The following is a 5,640-nucleotide window of genomic DNA, read 5'->3' as shown; positions in this document are numbered from 1 at the left end:
TTCACTAATGGTATTAATTTTGGGGGTCCTCCTTTCCTGCGAAGGGTTCTTGATCCACTGTGTTGGAGCAGTCCCTACTTGCCATAGACCACAGCTTACTGTTTCTCGTACCCTCCAGGTGCAGTGTGACTTCCTCTACGTGTTTCAGGGTGCTGATGGTGGGTCAACCTACCTCAGGGTGCTGGTAGTGGGTCAACCCACCTCAGGGTGCTGGTGGTGGGTCAACCTACCTCAGGGTGCTGGTGGTGGGTCAACCTACCTCAGGGTGCTGATGGTGGGTCAACCTACCTCAGGGTGCTGGTGGTGGGTCAACCTACCTCAGGGTGCTGGTGGTGGGTCAACCCAACTCAGGGTGCTGGTGGTGGGTCAACCCAACTCAGGGTGCTGGTGGTGGGTCAACCCACCTCAGGGTGCTGCTGGTGGGTCAACCTACCTCAGGGTGCTGGTGGTGGGTCAACCCAACTCAGGGTGCTGGTGGTGGGTCAACCCAACTCAGGGTGTAAAGTAAAAGGACACAAGTGCAACTAATGTGACATTTATTGTGGCAACGTTTCGCTCTCCAGGAGCTTTATCAAGCCATTGCGTAATGGCTTGATAAAGCTCCTGGAGAGCGAAACGTTGCCACAATAAATGTCACATTAGTTGCACTTGTGTCCTTTTACTTTACATATTGTCGGTAATTCTACCAACTTTATTACCAACTCAGGGTGCTGGTGGTGGGTCAACCCAACTCAGGGGGCTGGTGGTGGGTCATCCTACCTCAGGGTGCTGGTGGTGGGTCAACCCACCTCAGGGTGCTGGTGGTGGGTCAACCTACCTCAGGGTGTTGGTGGCGGGTCAACCCACTTCAGGGTGCTGATGGCGGGTCAACCCACCTCAGGGTGCGGGTGGTGGGTCAACCCACCTCAGGGTGCTGGTGAGTCAACCCACCACCACCACATTCCACAATATTTCGTTCTAGGAAAGAATTCTCACATAAGTAGGAAATTTCCGTGTCTTTCGTATTCCGTCATATACATTTTTTGAAGAAACCGGCCATATTTAGAGATGGAAAAATACTTTTCCTATATATTTTTTTTAATTTTTAAAAGTGTAATACTTCTGTGTAATATGTACAGGAATATTTATTACATAATGGATATTAAATAACACAGGAAGGTTAAATATTAAATAACTTAATTTCTCTGAGATGATAATGTTATTATTCACTACTTTTCTTGTGTTAGTTACTGGTTGTCAAAGGCACTTGTCGATAGTGTGTGTATGTGTGTCTACTCATCTATAGGTGGTTGAAAGAGTCAAGTCACAGCTCCTGGTCCCGCCTCTTCGCTGGTCGCTACTAGGTTCACGTTCTCCTGGTTCTAAGAGCTTTATCATCCCTCTTCTTAAAACTATGTATGGATCCTGCCTCCACTACTTCACTCTCCAGATTGTTCCACCTGACAACACTATGGCTGAAGAAATACTTCCTAATTCTCCTATTTCTGTATCCTATCTTTGTAACATTCTGCCCCTGTTCAACCTGTTAACTTCTCTCAGTATTTTGTATGTCTTTATCATATCCCTCCTGTTCTCTTCTCATAGGACATACCCCTTAGCTCCGGAACTAGCCTTGATGAAAACCGCTGCACTTTCTATAATTTCTTGACGCGTTGACTAGATATGGGTTCCACACTGGTGGTGCATTCTCCAATGTAAGCCTGACATACACGGGTACAATGTCGTGAATGACTCCTCACATAAATATTGAAATGCTGTTCTCAGGTTTGCCAGGCACCTATGTGCTGCTGCAGCAGTTATTTGGTTGATGTGTGTCTCAGAAAATTTGTTATAAACTATTCCACACTGATAGGGTCAACAGGAAGGGTGGTGGAGTGGTGATGTATGTCAGAGATAATTTAAATTGTTGTGTTAGACATGATATAAGATTAGAAACATCGGACACAGAATCTGTTTGGTTGCAGTTTCTCGAGGGGTATGAAAAATTAATTTTGAGTGTGATATATAGGCCCCCAAACCTTGATAGGGAGTGCAGTAAGCTGCTATGGGACGAAATTCATAAGGCGTCTAGATATGAAAATGTTGTGTTAATGGGAGATTTTAACTTTAGACAAATTGATTGGAACAATTTGACAAGAAATCTTGAGTCTAGTGACTGTCTTGATACAGTTCAGGATTGCTTTTTAAAAATGTTTGTGACAGAACCAACTAGATGAAACGATCTGCTTGACTTGGTTCTTGCCAACAAAGATTCACTAATTAATAATCTTGAGGTTAATGATGAGCTTGGGGAAAGTGATCAAAAATCATTTAGTTTCAATATATTATGGTATTACCCAGTAAACTGCAATCAAGTCTCTGTCCCAGACTTCCGATTGGCTGATTTCATGGGACTGAAAAATTACCTGGGTGGGCTAAATTGGGATGATCTGACTGTGGGTCAGGTAGCTGGTGTTGGTTGCGAATATGACGTTTTTCAGCGCATAGTTCTAGCTGCTCAGTCAACTTTTGTTCCGAGTAGGGAAATTAGATCTAACAAAAATAATCCCAAATGGATGATCAATAGATTAAAACATCTCACTTGTCAAAAGAGAGGGATTTTTAGACGTATCAAAAGGGGATGGGCAGTTAAGAAATCAATATATTTAATTAAAGAGAGGAATAAAAAAAGAAATAAGAAAAGCATAAAGGGATTATGAGGCTAAGGTCGCAAGGAATTCGAAGACTAACCCAAAAGGATTCTTTCAGGTATACAGAAGTAAGATTAGAGACAAGATTGGCTCACTTAAGAATAACTCAGGTCAGATCACTGACAGTGATAAGGATATGTGTGAAATTTTCAATTCTTACTTCCTCTCAGTTTTTACTCAGGAAGATACTAGCGAAATTCCAGAAATAATAAATTATGTAGAACAGGACAATAATAAACTATGCACGATTGCAGTAACTAGTGACATGGTCCTCAGACAAATAGAGAAATTAAAACCTAACAAATTCCCAGGTCCTGATGAATTGTTTGCAAGGGTTTTAAAGGAATGTAAAGAGGAGCTTAGCAGACCTTTGGCTAATCTTTTCAACATATCACTACAAACTGGCATAGTGCCTGATAAGTGGAAAATGGCAAATGTAATACCTATTTACAAGGCAGGTGACAGGTCCTTGGCCTCGAACTATAGACCATAGTGGGAAAATTTATGGAATCAATAATTGCCGAGGCAATTCGTAGCCATCTTGATAGGCACAGATTGATTAATGAATCTCAACACGGTTTTACAAAGGGGCGTTCCTGTCTTACGAATTTGCTAACTTTTGTCACTAAGGTGTTTGAGGAGGTAGATCATGGTAATGAATATGATATTGTGTATATGGACTTCAGTAAGGCTTTCGATAGAGTTCCACATCAGACTTTTGAGGAAATTTAAGGCACACGGAATAGGAGGAAAAAAATTTCCTGGGTAGAGGCATAGTTGACAAATAGGCAGCAAAGAGTTTGCATAAATGGGGAGAAATCAGAATGGGGGCACGTCACAAGCGGTGTTCCACAGGGGTAGTGTTGGGCCCCTTGTGATGAATGGTTTGAAAAACCGACAAGTTGAAGATTGAGACACTTATGCAACATATGAGAATTTTTATTCAGGAAACGTTTCGCCACACAGTGGCTTCATCAGTCCAATACAAAGCAGGTGTAAGGAGAGGAGGAGTTTGAGGTAATCAGTCCCTCAGCTTGAACACATCGACTCCAGGCTGAGGGACTGATTACCTCAAACTCCTCCTCTCCTTACACCTGCTTTGTATTGGACTGATGAAGCCACTGTGTGACGAAACGTTTCCTGAATAAAGATTCCCATATGTTGCATAGGTGTCTCAATCTTCAACCCGTTGGGTCCCTTGTTGTTCACAATTCACATAAACGATATAGATGAGGGAATAAATAGCGACATAAGCAAATTTGCTGATGACACCAAAATAGGCCGTCCAATTCATTCTATTGAGGACATTAGTGCACTCCAGGATGATTTGAATAGACTGATGCAGTGGTCGGAGAAGTGGCAGATGCAGTTTAATATAGACAAATGCAAAGTCCTAAATGTTGGACAGGACAATAACCATGCCACTTATAAACTGAATAGTGTAGATCTTAATAGTACTGACTGCGAAAAGGATTTAGGAGTTCTGGTTAGCAGTAATCTGAAACCAAGACAACAGTGCATAAGTGTTCGCAATAAAGCTAACAGAATCCTTGGCTTCATAACAAGAAGTTTAAATAATAGAAGTCCTCAGGTTGTTCTTCAACACTATATATCCTTGGTTAGATTATGCTGCACAGTTCTGGTCACCATAGTACAGAATGGATATAAATGCACTGGAAAACGTACAGAGGAGGATGACAAAGCTGATCCCATGTATCAGAAATCTTCCCTATGAGGATAGACTGAGGGCCCTGAATCTGCACTCTAGAAAGACGTAGAATTAGGGGGGATATGATTGAGGTGTATAAATGGAAAACAGGAATAAATAAAGGGGATGTAAATAGCGTGCTGAAAATATCCAGCCAAGACAGGACTCGCAGCAATGATTTCAAGATGGAAAAGTTCAGATTCAAGAAGGACATAGGAAAGCACTGGTTTGGTAATAGAGTTGTGGATGAATGGAACAAACTCTCGAGTACCGTCCAGAAGCTAAGACCTTGTGTAGTTTTAAAAAATAGGTTGGATAAATACATGAGTGGGTGTAGGTGGGTGTGAGTTGGACCTGACTAGCTTGGGCTACCAGGTCTGGTGCCGTGCTCCTTCCTTAAGTGGAAGTGACCTGACTAGATGGTCATTGTTCTAGGCCGGGGGGTGGCATGGACCTGCTTCGCATGGGTCAGTAGGCTTGTTGCAGTGTTCCTTCTTTCTTATGTTCTTATGATACTCGCCCCAAGATCCTTTTCCTTGAGTGAGGTTTGCAGTCATTGATTTCCGAGCCGGTACTCTGTTTGCGGCCTTCTCTGTTATTTCCTTATAACTTTGCACTTGTTGGGGTTAAACTCCAGGAGCCATTTGTTAGACCAGGCTTTGCAGCCTGTCCAGATTCATTTGTGGTCTTTCTTGTTCTTCGCCCGTTTGTATTCTCCTCATTAGTTCCACACTGTCTGCGAACAGGGATACTTCTGACTCGATCTCTTCTGTCATATCATTCGCGTATACAAGAAACAATACCGGCCCTAGGACTGACCCTTGTGAAACCCCACTCGTCACATGCACTCATTCCAACACCTCATCACGGACCATCATTCATTGTTTCCTTCCTGTCAGGCATTCTTTGATCCATTGTAGTGCTTTCCTGTTATTCCTGTCCAATCCTCTAGCTGTCGTAACAGTATGTGTTTGTGTGTAGGTGTGTGTGTAAGAATAATCCTTGATAAATTAGACACATGTGCAACTCTTGGGTATCTTTATTGAGGAAACGTTTCGCCACACAGTGGCTTCATCAGTCCATACAAAGGAGAATCTTGAAGAACAGGAGGAGAATGAGGTAATCAGTCCCTCAACCTTGAGTCGATGTTTCGCCACGGTGTGGCGAAACGTTTCCTCAATAAAGATACCCAAGAGTTGCACATGTGTCTAATTTATCAACATGTCGGTTCTCTGAACCATT

This window comes from Cherax quadricarinatus, chromosome 28 (assembly GCF_038502225.1).
Source record: "Cherax quadricarinatus isolate ZL_2023a chromosome 28, ASM3850222v1, whole genome shotgun sequence".
In the NCBI taxonomy this organism is placed as follows: Eukaryota; Metazoa; Arthropoda; class Malacostraca; order Decapoda; family Parastacidae; genus Cherax; species Cherax quadricarinatus.
Note: the sequence above shows the minus strand (reverse complement) of the source record.